The following is a 16,722-nucleotide window of genomic DNA, read 5'->3' as shown; positions in this document are numbered from 1 at the left end:
TATTCTTCTTGAAATCAGACTTGGCCAGAATTTCTTTTGGCTAAGTCCCCAAAAGCAATACCACAAAAACAAAAATTGACAAGTTGAACCTAATTTACCTAAAGATCTTCTGCAACCAAATTAACTGAAAGAACTTCTGCACAGCAAAAGGAACTATCAGCAGAGCAAACAGACAACCTACAGAATGGGAGAAAATATTTGCCACCTATGCATCAAAAAAAACGACTAATACTCAGAATCTATAAAATACTTCACAAATCAACAAGAAAAAACAAATAATGCCATTAAAAAGTGGGTCAAAGGACAAAAACAGATCCTTCTGAAAAGATGTTATAGAAGTGGCTAATATAAACAATGGAAAGGGGGCTGAAGCCAGGGAGCCAAGTGGTCTGGCTCGGCAGTTCCCATCACCACAGAGCCCAGCAAGCTAAGATCCACTGGCTTGAAATTCTTGCTGTCAGTACAGCAATCTGAGGTAGACCTGGGACGCTGAAGCTTGGTGAGGGGAGGAGCGTCCAGCATTACTGAGGTTTGAGTAGGCCGTTTTACCTTCACAGTGTAAACAAAGCTGCTGGGAAGTTCAAACTGGGCGGAGCCCACCACAGCTCAGCAAGGTCACTGTGGCCAGACTACCTCACTAGATTTCTCCTCCCTGGGCAGGGCATCTCTGAAAAAAAAGAAAGCAGCCCCAATCATGGGCTAATAGATAAAACCCCCAACTTCCTAGGACAAAGCACCTGGGGGAAGGGGCGGCTGTGGGTGAAGCTTCAGCAGACTTAATCGTCCCTACCTGAAGGCTCTGAAGAGAGCAGCAGATTTCCTAGCACAGCGTTCGAGCTTTGCTAAGGGTCAGATTGTCTCCTCAAGTGAGTCCCTGACCCCGGTGTCTCCTGACTGGGGGATACCTCCCAGTATGTGCTGACAGACACCTCATACAGGAGAGCTCTGGCTGGCATCTGGCAGGTGCCCTTCTGGGACAAAGCTTCCAGAGGAAGGAACAGGCAGCAATCTTTGCTGTTCTGCAGCCTCTGCTGGTGATATCCAGGAAACAGGGTCTGGAGTGGACCTCCAGGAAACTCCAGCAGATCTGCAGAAGAGGGGCCTCTTAGAAGGAAAACTAGCAAACAGAAAGGAATATCATCAACATCAATAAAAGGACATACACTAAGAAACCGCATCTGAAGGTCACCAACATCAAACACCAAAGGTAGATAAATCCACAAAGATGGGGAGAAACAAGCGCAAAAAAGCTAAAAATTCAAAAAACCAGAATGCCTCTTCTCCTCTAAAGGATTACAACTTATTGCCAGCAAGGGAACAAAACTGGATGGAGAATGAGTTTGATGAATTGACAGAAGTTGGATTCAGAAGGTGGGTAATAAACTCCTCCAAGCTAAAGGAGCATGTTCTAACCCAATGCAAGAAAGCTAAGAACCTTGAGAAAAGGTTAGACAAAATGCTAACTAGAATAACCAGTTTAGAGAAGAACATAAATGACTTGAAGGAGCTGTAAAACACAGCACAAGAACTTCGTGAAGCATACACAAGTATCCAAAGCCAAAATGATCAGGCAGAAGAAAGGATATGAGAGATTGAAGTTCAATTTAATGAAATAAAGTGAGAAGACAAGATTAGAGAAAAAAGAAAGAAAAGGAATGAACAAAGCTTCCAAGAAATATGGGAGTATGTGAAAAGATCAAATCCATGTTTGATTGGGGTACCTGAAAGTGACAAGGAAAATGGAACCATGTTGGAAAACACTTCAGAATATAATCCAGGAGAACTTCCTCAACCTAGCAAGATAGTTCAACATTCAAATTCAGGAAACACAGAGAACACCATGAAGATATTACTCGAGAAGAGCAATCTCAAGACATATAATCATCAGATTCACCAAGGTTGAAATGAAGGAAAAAATGTTAAGGGCAGCCAGAGAGAAAGGTCGGGTTGCTGACAATTGGAAGCCCTCAGAATAACAGCAGATCTCTCTGCAGAATCCCTACAAGCCAGAAGAGAGTGGGGGCTAATATTTAACATTTGTAAAGAAAAGAAATTTAAACCCAGAATTTCGTATTCAGCCAAACTAAGCTTCATAAGTGAAGAAGAAATAAAATCCTTTTCAGACAAGCAAATGCTGAAAGATTTTGTCACCAGCAGGCTTGCCTTACCAGAGCTCCTGAAGGAAGCACTAAAAATGGAAAGGAAAAATTGGTACCAGCCACTGCAAAAACATACCAAATTTTAAAGATGATTGACACTATGAAGAAACAGCATCAACTAACAGGCAAAATAACAAGCTATCATCATAATGACAGCATCTAATTCACACATATCAATATTAACCTTAAATGTAAATGGGCTAAATGTCCCAATTAAAAGACTGGCAAATTGGATGAAGAGTCAAGACCCATCAGTGTGCTGTATTCAGGAAATGCATCTCGTGTGCAAAGACACACATAAGCCCAAAATAAATGGATGGAGGAATATTTACCAAGCAAATGGAAAGCAATAAAAGCAGGGATTGCAATCCTAGTCTCTGATAAGACAGACTTTAAACCAACAAAGATAAAAAAAAACAAAGAAGGCCATTACATAATTGTAAAGTGATCAATGCAACAAGAAGAACTAACTATTCTAAACAAATATGCACCCAATACGGGGGCACCCAGATTCATAAAGTGAGTCCTTAGGGACCTACAAAGAGACTTAGACTCCCATACAATAAGAGTGGGATAGTTTAACACCCCACTGTTAATATTAGAAAAATCAGTGAGACAGAAAATTTACAAGGATGTTCAGGACTTGAACTCAGTTCTGGACCAAGTGAACCTAACAGACATCTACAAAACTCTCCACCTCAAATCAACAGAATATACTTTCTTCTCAGCACCACATCGCACTTATTGTAAAATTGACCATTTAATTGTAAGTAAAACACTCCTGGCAAATGCGATATAATGGAAATTATAAAAAACAGTGTCTCAGACCACAGTGCAATCAAATTAGAACTCAGGTTTAAGAAATTCACTGAAAACCACACAACTACATGGAAACTGAACAACCTGCTCCTGACTACTGGATAAATAACAAAATTAAGGCAGAAATAAAGATGTTCTTTGAAATTAATGAGAACAAAGACACAACATACCAGAATCTCTGGGACATACTTAAAGCAGCGTTTAAAGGGAAATTTATTGCACTAAATGCCCACAAGAGAAAGCAGGAAAGATCTAAAATTGACACTCTAACATCGCAATTAAAAGAACTAGAGAAGGAAGAGCAAACAAATTCAAAAGCTAGAAGAAGACAACAAATAACTAAGATCAGAGCAGAAATGAAGATAGAGACATGAAAAAAAACCTTCAAAAAATAAACGAATCCAGGAGGTGGTTTTTTGAAAACTCCAACAAAATAGATAGACCAGTAGCCAGACTAACAAAGAAGAAAAGAGAGAAGAATCAAATAGTTGCAATAAAAAATGATAAAGGAGTAATCACCGCTGATCCCACAGAAATAAAAACTACCATCAGAGAATACTATGAACACCTCTACTTAAATAAACTAGAAAATTAAGAAATGGATAAATTCCTGGACACACACACTCCCCCAAGTCTAAACAAAAAAGAAGTAGAATCCCTCAATAGACCAATAACAAGTTTTGCAATTGAGGCAGTAATTAATATCCTACCATCCAAAAAATGTCCAGGACCAGACAGATTCACAGTGGAATTTTAGCAGAGGTACAAAGAGGAGCTGGTACCACTGCTTCTGAAATTATTTCAAACAACAGAAAAAGAGGAAATCCTTCTTAACTCATTTTATAAGGCCATCATCATCCTGATACCAAAACCTGGCAGAGACACACAAAAAAGAAATTTCAGGCCATTATCCCTGAAATCCCTGATGAACATCAATGCAAAAATCCTCAACACAATACTGGCAAACCGAATCCAGCAGCACATCAAAAAAGCTTATCCACCACGATCAACTCGGCTTCAACCATGGTATGCAAGGCTGATTGAACATACATAAATCAATAAATGTAATCCATTACTTAAATAGAACCAATGACAAAACCACATGATTATTTCAATAGATGAAGAAAAGGCCTCTGACAAAATTCAACAACCTTCATGACAGAAAGTCTCAAAAATTAGGTATTGATGGAAAGTATCTCAAAATAATAAGAGCTATTTATGACAGACCTACAGCCAATATCACACTGAATGGGCAAAAGCTGGAAGCATTCCCTTTGAAAACTGGCACAAGACAAGGATGCCCTCTCTGACCACTGCTATTCAACATAGTATTGGAAGTTCTGGCCAGGCCAATCAGGAAAGAGAAAGAAATAAAGGGTATTCAAATAGGAGAAGGGAAGTCAAATTGTCTGTTTGCAGATGACATGATTCTATATTGAGAAAACCTCATCATCTCAGCACCAAATCTCCTTAAACTGATAAGCAACTTCAGTTAAGTCTCAGGATACAAAATCAATGTGCAAAAATCACAAGGATTCCTATACACCAATAATAGATAAACAGAGCCAAATCATGAGTGAACTCCCATTCACAATTGGTACAAAGAGTATAAAATACCTAGGAATACAACTTACAAGGTATGTGAAAGAACTCTTCATGGAGAACTAGAAACCACTATGTAAAGAAATGAGAGGGCAAAAATAATTGGAAAAAGATTCCATGCTCATGGATAGGAAGAATCAATATCGTGAAAATGGCCATATGGCCCAAAGTAATTTATAGATTCAATGGTATCCCCATTTAGCTACCTTTGTCTTTTTTTATGGAATTAGAAAAAACTACGTTAAATTTCATATATAACCAAAAAAGAGTCCACATAGCCAAGACAATCCTAAGCAAAAAGAACAAATCTGGAGGCATCACACTACTTGACTTCAAACTATACTACAAGGCTCCAGTAAGCAAAACAGCATGGTACTGATACTAAAACAGATATATAGAATGATGGAACAGAACAGAGGCCTCAGAAATCACACCACACATCTACAACCATCTGATCTTGACAAACCTGACAAAAACAAGAAATGGGGAAAATATTCCCTATTTAATAAATATTGTTGGGAAAACTGGCTAGCCATATGCAGACAACTGAAACTGGACCCCTTCCTTACACCTTATACAAAAGTTAACTCAAGATAAATTAAAGACTTAGGCGTAAGACCTAAAACCATAAAAATCCTAGAGGAAAACTTAGGCAATACGATTCAGGACATAGGAATGGACAAAGACTTCATGAATAAAACACCAAACACAATGGCAACAAAAGCCACAATAGACAAATGGGATCTAATTAAACTAAGGAGCTTCTGAACAGCAAAATAAACTATCATGAGAGTGAACAGGCAACCTACCGAATGGGAGAAAAATTTTGCAATCTACTCATCTGACAAAGGGCTAATATGCAGAATCTATAAAAATGTAAACAAATTTACCAGAGAAACCAAACATCTTCATTGAAAAGTGGGTGAAGGATACGAACAGGCAGTTCTCAAAAGAAGACATTTATGCAGCCAACAGACATATGAAAAAATGCTTATCATCACTGGTCATGAGAGAAATGCAAAACAAAACCACAATGAGATATCATCTCACACCAATTAGAATGATGATCATTAAAAAGTCAGGAAACAACAGATGCTGGAGAGGATGTGGAGAAATAGGAACGCTTTTACACTGTTGGTGGGAGTGTAAATTAGTTCAACCATTGTGGAAGACAGTGTGGCAATTCCTAAGGGATCTAGAAGTAGAAATACCATTTGATCCAGCAATCCCATTACTGGGTATATACCCAAAGGATTATAAATCATTCTACTATAAAGACACATGCACACGTATGTTTATTGTGGCACTATTCACAATAGCAAAGACTTGGAACCAACTCAAATGCCCATCAATGATAGACTGGATAAAGAAAATGTGGCACATATACACCATAGACTACTATGCAGCCATAAAAAATGATGAGTTCATGTCCTTTGCAGAGACATGGATGAAGCTGGAAACCATCATTCTCAGCAAACTAACACAGGAACAGAAAACCAAACAGCACATGTTCTCACTCATAAGTGGGAGTTGGGAGTTGAACAGTGAGAATGCATGGGCACATGGAGGAGAACGTCACACACTGGGGCTTTTCAGGGAATGGGAGGCTAGGGGACAGATAGCATTAGGAGAAATACGTCACATAGATGACAGGTTGATGCATCCAGCAAACCACCTTGTCACGTGTATACCTATGTAGCAAACCTCCATATTCTGTACATGTACCCCAGAACTTAAAGCATAGTAGAAAAAAATTTTAAAAAGCTCAATATCACTTATCATTAGAGAAATGCAAATCAAAACCACAATAAGATACCATCTCATACTAGTCGAATGACTATTATTAAAAAGTCAAAGCATGACAGATGCTTATGAGGCTGCAGAGAAAATAGAAGACTTATACACTGTTTTTGGAAACATAAATTAATTCAGCCACTGTGGAAAGCAGTTTGAAGATTTATCAAAGATTGAAAAATAGAACCACCATCTGACCCAGCAATCCTATTACTGTGTATATATTGAAAGGAAAACATTAAAAGATACCTGCACTCTTATGTTTATTACAGCACAGTTTGCAGTACCAAACTATGGAATCAACCTAGGTGTTCCTGAATGCCATATTGGATAAAGTAAATGTGGTATATATGCACCATGGAATACTGTGCAGCCATAAAAAGGAATGAAGTTATATCCTTTGCAGCAACATGGATGTAGGTGCAGGCCATCATTCTAAGTGAATTATTGCATAAAGAGAATACCAAATATCAAATATTCTCACTTCAAAGTGGGAGGTAAACATTGGGCACACCTGGACATAATGATGGAAACAATAGGCACTAGGTATTCCAAAAGGGGGAAGGGATTGAATGAGGAGGGGAGAGGCTAAAACACTTTCTACTGGGTACTATTTTCACTATATGAGTGATGGGATCATTAGAAGCCCAAACATCAGCTTCACACCATGTACCCTTAGCAAGCATGCACATGTACCCTCTGAATATAATTTTTTAAAAAAAGAATGTTATGCAAAAGTAATCCTACAGTATATGACGTTTTGAGGTTTCCTTTTTTTTTCACTCAGTATTATGCCTTTGGGATCCATCCAAGTGGTTGCATGTGTTAGTTTGTTCATTTTTTTTATTATACTTTAAGTTTTAGGGTACATGTGCACAACATGCAGGTTTGTTACATATGTATACATGTGCCATGTTGGTGTGCTGCACCCATTAACTCGTCATTTAACACTAAGTATATCTCCTAATGCTATCCCTCCCCCCTCCCCCCACCCCACAACAGGCCCCTGTGTGTGATGTTCCCCTTCCTGTGTCCATGTGTTCTCATTGTTCAATTCCCACCTACGAGTGAGAACATGCAGTGTTTGGTTTTTTGTCCTTGCGATAGTTTGCTGAGAATGATGGTTTCCAGCTTCATCCATGTCCCTACAAAGGACATGAACTCATCATTTTTTGTGGTTGTATAGTATTCCATGGTGTATATGTGCCACATTTTCTTAAACCAGTCTATCATTGTTGGACATTTGGGTTGGTTCCAAGTCTTTGCTATTGTGAATAGTGCCGCAATAAACATACGTGTGCATGTGTCTTTATAGCAGCATGATTTATAAACCTTTGGGTATATACCCAGTAATGGGATGGCTGGGTCAAATGGTATTTCTAGTTCTAGATCCCTGAGGAATCGCCACACTGACTTCCACAATGGTTGAACTAGTTTACAGTCTCACCAACAGTGTAAAAGTGTTCCTATTTCTCCACATCCTCTCCAGCACCTGTTGTTTCCTGACTTTTCAATGATCGTCATTCTAACTGGTGTGAGATGGTATCTCATTGTGGTTTTGATTTACATTTCTCTGATGGCCAGTGATGAGGAGAATTTTTTCATGTGTCTTTTGGCTGCATAAATGTCTTCTTTTGAGAAGTGTCTGTTCATATCCTTCACCCACTTTTTGATGGGGTTGTTTGTTTTTTTCTTGTAAATTTGTTGGTGTTCATTGTAGATTCTGGATATTACGCCTTGGTCAGATGAGTAGATTGCAAAAATTTTCTCCCATTCTGTAGGTTGCCTGTTCACTCTGATGGTAGTTTCTTTTGCTGTGCAGAAGCTCTTTCGTTTAATTAGATCCCATTTGTCAATTTTGGCTTTTGTTGCCATTGCTTTTGGTGTTTTAGACATGAAGTCCTTGTCCATGCCTATGTCCTGAATGGTATTGCCTAGGTTTTCTTCTGGGGATTTTATGGTTTTAGGTCTAACATTTCAGTCTTTAATCCATCTTGAATTAATTTTTGTATAAGGTGTAAGGAAGGGATCCAATTTCAACTGTCTCCATATGGCTAGCCAGTTTTCCCAGCACCATTTATTAAATAGGGAATCCTTTCCCCATTTCTTGTTTTTGTCAGGTTTGTCAAGATCAGATGTTTGTAGATGTGTGGTGTTATTTCTGAGTGCTCTGTTCTCTTCCATTGGTCTATATCTGTTTTGGTACCAGTACCATGCTGTTTTGCTTACTGTAGCCTTGTAGTATAAAGTTTGAAGTCAGGTAGCGTGATGCCACCAGCTTTGTTCTTTTGGCTTAGGATTGACTTGGCGATGCGGGCTCTTTGTTGGTTCCATATGAACTTTAAAGTAGTTTTTTTCCAATTCTGTGAAGAAAGTCATTGGCAGCATGATGGGGATGGCATTGAATCTATAAATTACCTTGGGCAGTATGGCCATTTTCACGATATTGACTCTTCCTACCCAGGAGCATGGAATGTTCTTCCATTTGTTTGTATCTTCTTTGATTTCATTGAGCAGTGGTTTGTAGTTCTCCTTGAAGAGGTCCTTCACATCCCTTGTACGTTGAATTCCTAGGTATTTTATTCTCTTTGAAGCAACTGTGAATGGGAGTTCACTTATGATTTGGCTCTCTATTTGTGTGTTATTGATGAATAAGAATGCTTGTGATTTTTGCACATTGATTTTGTATCCTGAGACTTTGCTGAAGTTGCTTCTCAGCTTAAGGAGATTTTGGGCTGAGACAATGGGGTTTTCTAGATATACAATCACGTCATCTGCAAACAGGGAAAATTTGACTTCCTCTTTTCCTAATTGAATACCCTTTATTTCCTTCTTCTGCCTGATTGCCCTGGCCAGAACTTCCAACACTATGTTGAATAGGAGTGGTGAGAGAGGGCTTCCCTGTCTTATGCCATTTTTCAAGGGGAATGCTTCCAGTTTTTGCCCATTCAGTATGATATTGGCTGTGGGTTTGTCATAGATAGCTCTTATTATTTGGAGATACGTCCCATCAATACCTAATTTATTGAGAGTTTTTAGCATGAAGGGGTGTTGAATTTTGTCAAAGGCCTTTTCTGCATCTATTGAGATAATCATGTGGTTTTTGTCTTTGGTTCTGTTTATATGCTGGATTACGTTTATTGATTTGCATATTTTGAACCAGCCTTGCATCCCAGGGATGAAGCCCACTTGATCATGGTGGATAAGCTTTTTGATGTGCAGCGGGATTCGGTTTGCCAGTATTTTATTGAGGATTTTTGCATTGATGTTCGTCTGGAATATTGGTCTAAAATTCTCTTTTTTTGTTGTGTCTCTGCCAGGCTTTGGTATCAGGATGATGCTGGCCTTATAAAATGAGTTAGGGAGGATTCCCTCTTTTTCTATTGATTGGAATAATTTCAGAAGGAATGATACCAGCTTCTCCTTGTACGTCTTGTAGATTTTGGCTGTTTATCCATCTGGTCCTGGACTTTCTTTGGTTGGTTAGCTATTAATTATTGCCTCAATTTCAGAGCCTGTTATTGGTCTATTCAGATATCCAACTTCTTCCTGGTTTAGTCTTGGGAGAGTGTATGTGTTGAGGAATTTATCCAGTTCTTCTAGATTTTCTAGTTTATTTGCATAGAGGTATTTATAGTGTTCTCTGATGGTAGTTTGTATTTCTGTGGGATCGGTGGTGATATCCCCTTTGTCATTTTTTATTGTGTCTATTTGATTATTCTCTCTTTTCTTCTTTATTATTCTTGCTAGCGGTCTATCAGTTTTGTTGATGTTTGCGAAAAAGCAGCTCCAGGATTCATTAATTTTTTGAAGGGTTTTTTGTGTCTCTATTTCCTTCAATTCTGCTCTGATCTTAATTATTTCTTGTGTTCTACTAGCTTCTGAATGTGTTTGCTCTTGCTTCTCTAGTTGTTTTAATTGTGATGTCTGGGTGTCAATTTTAGATCTTTCCTGTTTTCTTTTGTGGGCATTTACTGCTAGAAATTTCCATCTACACACTACTTTGAATATGTCTCAGAGATTCTGGTATGTTGTGTATTTGTTCTCGTTTGTTTCAGAGAACATCTTTATTTCTGCCCTCATTTCGTTGTGTATCCAGTAGTCATTCAGGAGCAGATTGTTCAGTTTCCATGTAGTTGAGCGGTTTTGAGTGAGTTTCTTAATCCTGAGTTCTAGTTTGACTGCACTGTGGTCTGAGAGACAGTTTGTTATAATTTCTGTTCTTTTACATTTGCTGAGGAGTTCTTTACTTCCAACTATGGTCAATTTTGGAATAGGTGTGGTGTGGTGCTGAAAAGAATGCATATTCTGTTGATTTGGGGTGGAGAGTTCTGTAGATGTCTATTAGGTCCACTTGGTGCAGAGCTGAGTTCAATTCCTGGATATCCTTGTTAACTTTCTGTCTCATTGATCTGTCTAATGTTGACAGTGGGGTGTTAAATTCTCCCATTATTATTGTGTGGGAGTCTAAGCCTCTTTGTAGGTCACTAAGGACTTGCTTTATGAATCTGGGTGCTCCCGTATAGGGTGCATGTATATTTAGGTTAGTTAGTTCTTCTTGTTGAAATGATCCCTTTACCATTATATAATGGCTTTCTTTGTCTCTTTTGATCTTTGTTGGTTTAAAGTCTGTTTTATCTGAGACTAGGATTTCAACCCCTGCCTCTTTTTGTTTTCCATTTGCTTGGTAGATCTTCCTCCATCCCTTTATTTTGAGCCTATGTGTGTCTCCGCACGTGAGATGGGTTTCCTGAATACAGCACACTGATGGATCTTGACTCTTTATCCAATTTACCACTCTGTGTCTTTTAATTGGAGCATTTAGCCCATTTACATTTAAGTTTAATATTGTTATGTGTGAATTTGATCCTGTCATTATGATGTTAGCTGGTTATTTTGCTCGTTAGTTGATGCAATTTCTTCCTAGCCTTGATCATCTTTACAATTTGGTATGTTTTTGCAGTGGCTGGTACCGGTTTTTCCTTTCCATGTTTAGTGCTTCCTTCAGGAGGTCTTTTAGGGCAGGCCTGGTGGTGACAAAATCTCTCAGCATTTGTTTGTCTGTAAAGGATTTTATTTCTCCTTCACTTATGAAGCTTAGTTTGTCTGGATATGAAATTCTGGGTTGAAAATTCTTTTCTTAAAAATGTTGTATATTGGCCCCCACTCTCTTCTGGCTTGTAGAGCTTCTGCCGAGAGATCTGCTGTTACTCTGATGGGTTTCTCTTTGTGGGTAACCCGACCTTTCTCTCTGGCTGCCCTTAACATTTTTTCCTTCATTTCAACTTTGATGAATCTGACAATTATGTGTCTTGGAGTTGCTCTTCTCGAAGAGCATCTTTGTGGCATTCTCTGTATTTCCTGAATCTAAATGTTGGCCTCCCTTACTAGATTGGGGTAGTTGTCCTGGATAATATCCTGCAGAGTGTTTTCCAACTTGGTTCCATTCTCCCTGTCACTTTCCAGTACAGCAATGAGATGTAGATTTGGTCTTTTCACATAGTCCCATATTTCTTGGAGGCTTTGTTCATTTCTTTTTATTCTTTTTTCTCTAAACTTGTCTTCACACTTCATTTCATTCATTTTGTCTTGCATCACTGATACCCTTTCTTCCAGTTGATCGCATCAGTTACTGAGGCTTGTGCATTTGTCACGTAGTTCTTATGCTGTGTTTTTCAGCTCCATCAGGTCCTTTAAGGACTTCTCTGCATTGGTTATTCTAGTTATCCATTCGTCTAAATTTTTTTCAAAGTTTTTAACTTCTTTGCCATTTGTTCGAACTTCCTCCTTTAGCTCAGTGTAGTTTGATCTTCTGAAGCCTTCCTCTCTCAACTCATCAAAGTCATTCTCCATCCAGCTTTGTTCCATTGCTGGTGAGGAGCTGCGTTCCTTTGAAAGAGGAGAGGTGCTCGATTTTTAGAGTTTCTGGTTTTTCTGCTCTGTTTTTTCCCCATCTTTATGGTTTTATCTACCTTTGGTCTTTGATTTTGGTGATGTACAGATGGGTGTTTTGTTTTGATGTCCTTTCTGTTTGTTATTTTTCCTTCTAACAGTCTGCATCCTCAGCTGCAGGTTTGTTGGAGTTTGCTGGAGGTCCACTAGAGACCCTGTTTGCCTGGGAATCAGCAGCAGTGGCTGCAGAACAACGGATATTGGTGAACCACAAATGCTGCTGCCTGATTCTTCCTCTGGAAGTTTTGTCTCAGAGGAGTACCTGGCCATGTGAGGTGTCAGTCCACCCCTACTTGGTGGTGCCTCCCAGTTAGGTACTTGGGAACCAGGGACCCGCTTGAGGAGGCAGTCTGCCCATTTTCAGATCTCAAGCTGCATGCTGGGAGAACCAATACTGTCTTCAAATCTGTCAGACAGGGACTTTATGTCTGCAGAGGTTTTTGTTGTCTTTTGTTTGTCTGTGCCCTGCCCCCAGAGGTGGAGCCTACAGAGGCAGGCAGGCCTCCTTGAGCTGTGGTGGGCTCCACCCAGTTCGAGTTTCCCAGCAGCTTTGTTTACCTACTAAAGCCTGAGCAATGGTGGGCGCCCCTCCCCCACCCTCGCTACCACCTTGCAGTTTAATCTCAGACTGCTGTGCTAGCAATGAGCAAGGCTCCGTGGGCATAGTACCCTCGAGCCATGTGCAGGATATAATCTCCTGGTGTGCCATTTGTTAAGCCCTTTGGAAGAGCACAGTATTAGGGTGGGAGTGACCCGATTTTCTATGTGCCATCTGTCACCCCTTTCTTTGACTAGGAAAGGGAATTCCCTGACCCTTTGTGCTTCCTGGGTGAGGCAATGTTTCACCCTCCTTTGACTCATGCACGGTGCACTGCACCCACGGTGCAGCACTCCCCAGTGAGATGAACCCAGTACCTCAGTTGAAAATGCAGAAATCACCCATCTTCTGTGTCGCTCACACTGGGAGCTGTAGACTTGAGCTGTCCCTATTTGGCCATGTTGGCTCCACCCCATTTGAGTGATTTTGAGTGAGTTTCTTAATCCTGAGTTCTAGTTTGATTGCACTGTGGTCTGAGAGACAGTTTGTTATAATTTCTGTTCTTTTACATTTGCTGAGGAGTGCTTTACTTCCCACTATGTGGTCAATTTTGGAATAAGTGTGGTGTGGTGCTGAAAAGAATGTATATTCTGTTGATTTGGGGTGGAGAGTTCTGTAGATGTCTATGAGGTCTGCTTGGTGCAGAGCTGAGTTCAATTCCTAGATATCCTTGTTAACTGTCTGTCTTGTAGATCTGTCTAATGTTGATAGTGTGATGTTAAAGTCTCCCATTATTATTGTGTGGGAGTCTAAGTCTCTTTGTAGGTCTCTAAGGAATTGCTTTATGAATATGGATGCTCCTGTATTGGGTGCATATATATTTAGGACAGTTAGCTCTTCTTGTTGAATTGATCCCTTTACCATTATGTAATGACCTTCTTTGTCTCTTTTGATCTTTGTTGGTTTAAAGTCTGTTTTATCAGAGACTAGGATTGCAACCCCTGCCTTTTTTTGTTTTCCATTTGCTTGATAGATCTTCCTCTATCCCTTTATTTTGATCCTACGTGTGTATCTGCACATGAGATGGGTTTCCTGGATACAGCTCACTGATGGTTCTTGACTCTTTATCCAATTTGCCATTCTGTGTCTTTTAATTGGAGCATTTAGCCCATTTACATTTAAGGTTAATATTGAAAAAAAAGAATTATTATTACTTTTTACTGTTGAGTTTTGAATGTTCTTTATATATGCAAGTGCTTTGCCAGATCCGTGATTTGCAAATATTTTCTCCAGTGTATCGTTTTTCTTCTCATTTTCTTAATAGGATCATTCACAGAAGTTTTAAATTTTGATGAGATAGTTTATCAGTATATTTAATGACTTATGCTTCTGATGTCATGTCCAAGAACACTTTGTAAAGCTCTAGGTCCTGAATACTTTCTCTAGTGTTATCTCCTAAACGTTTTATAGTTTCATACTTTACATTTAAGTGTGTGATCCAGTTTGAGTTTATTTTTTGTATAAGGTATGAAGTTTAGAATGAAGTTCTTTTTTTTGGCTTAAGAATACTGCTTTTTTACAGTGTTCTATATTTGAAAAATCTTTGACTATTTCCCATGACCTTAAGGATAGAGTCAAAATTCCTTACTCTGTTATTCATGATCCTCACTGATCAGGGCTCATGTTTCTTTCTCATTTTCCATACGACCTGCATTCAAATCCTGGTACTGCCTCGTGGTGACTCAGTTTCTCATTTGTCAAATGTGATACTGATAGTGTCTATTTAATAGTGTTGTAATAAAGATAAAAAATTGAGTTAATTTTTATGAGCAGCACGGTGCCTGTATTAGTCCATTCTTACACTGCTATCAATACCTAAAATTGGATAGTTTATAAAGAGAAGAGGTATAATTGGCTCATGGTTACTCAGACTGTACAGGAACCTGATACTGGCATCTGCTCAGCTTCTCGGTCAGTTACAATCATGGCAGAGGGTAATAGGGAAGCACACACATCACATAGCCAGAGTAGGAGCAAGAAAGAGAGAGGGTGGAAGTGCTACACACTTTTAAATAATCAGATCTCACAAAAACTCACTCACTGTTGTGAGTACAGTACTGAGAGATGATGCTAAACCATTCATGAGAAACTCACCCCTGTGATCCAATTATGTCCCACCAGGTTTCATCTCTGATATTGGAGCCTACAACTTGACATGAAATTTGCTGAGGACACAGATTCAAACTATATTATTTCACCACTGCCCCACTCAAATCTTGTGTCCTTCTCATATTGCAAAATACAATTATCCCTTCTCAACAGTTCCCCAAAATCTTAACTTATTTCGGCATTAACTCAAAAGTTCAAAGTCCAAAGTCTCATCTGAGACAAGGCTAGTCCCTTCCAACTATGAGCATGAAAAACAAAACAAAACAAGCAAAAAAAACCAGTTAGTTACTTCCAAGATACAATGGGGTTACAGGTATTGGGTAAATACTTCCTTTCCAAAATGGAGAAATCCACCAAAAGAATGAGGCTACAGGCCCTATGCAAGGCTGAAACCCAACAGGGCAGTCATTAAATCTTAACACTCCAAAACAATATCCTTTGACACCATGTCACACATCCAGAGCACACTGATGGCAGGGGTGGGCTCCCAAGATCTTGAGGCTTTGCAGGATTCAGCCCCCACCATTACTCTCATGAGCTGGAATTGAGTGCCTGTGGCTTTTCCAGGAGCAGAGTGGAAGTTGTCAGTGGATCTACTGTTTTGGAGTCTGGAGGATGGCGGCCCTCTTCTCATAGCTTCACTATGCAGTGTCCCAGTGGGAACTCTGTGTGGGGGCTTCAACCCCTCTGCACTTCCCTAGTAGAGGTTCTCCATAATGGCTCTGCCCCTGTAGCAGGCTTCTGCCTGGACAATAGGGATTTTTCATACATCCTCTGAAACCTAGGTGGAGGATTCCAAGCCTCCACTCTTGCATTCCATGTACCTGCAGGCTTAACACCACGTGAAAACTACCAAGGCTTATAACTTGCACCCTCTGGAGCAGTGGCATGAGCTGTATCTGGCTCCCTTTGAGCCACAACTAGAGTTGGAGCAGCTGGGATACAGGGAGCAGTGTCTTGAGACAGGCTCTGGGCCTGGCCTAAGAAACCATTCAATTGTCCTAGGCCTCTAGGCCTGTGATGGGAAGGGCTGCCACAATGGTCTCTTAAATGCCTTTGAGGCCTTTTCCCCATTGTATTGTCTATTGACACGTGGCTCTTATTTACTTATACAAATTTCTGGAGCCTGCTTGAATTCCTCCCCTGAAAATGGGCTTTTATTTTCTACTACATGGCTAGGCTGCAAATTTTCCAAGTTTTTATGCTCTACTTCCCCTTTAACTGTATATTTGACTTTAGGTCATTTCTTTGCTCATACGTATGAGATAGGCTGTGAGAAGCAGCCAGGCCACTTCTTGAATTTTTTGTTGCTTAGAAATTTCTTCCTCCAGATACCCTAAATCATCACTCTCAAGTTCTAAGTTCTACAGATCCCTAGGGCAGAGGCACAATTCAGTCAAGTAATTTGCTAAGGCATAACAAAAGTGACACTTGCTCCAGATCACAATACATTCCTCATGTTCATCTGAGTCCTTTTTATTTTTAGCCTGGCCTTCTCTGTCCATATCACTATCAGCATTTTGGTAACAACTATTCAACTAGTCTGTAGGAAGTTCCAAACTTTTCCTCATCTTTCTGTTTTCTTCTGAGCCCTCTATTCTCTTCCAACCTCTGCTTGTTACCTAGTTCCAAAGTTGCTTCCACATTTTCAGGTATCTTTATAGCAATGTCCTACTCCTTCATACCAAT

Source organism: Pan paniscus, chromosome X (assembly GCF_029289425.2).
Source record: "Pan paniscus chromosome X, NHGRI_mPanPan1-v2.0_pri, whole genome shotgun sequence".
Lineage (NCBI taxonomy): Eukaryota > Metazoa > Chordata > Mammalia > Primates > Hominidae > Pan > Pan paniscus.
Note: the sequence above shows the minus strand (reverse complement) of the source record.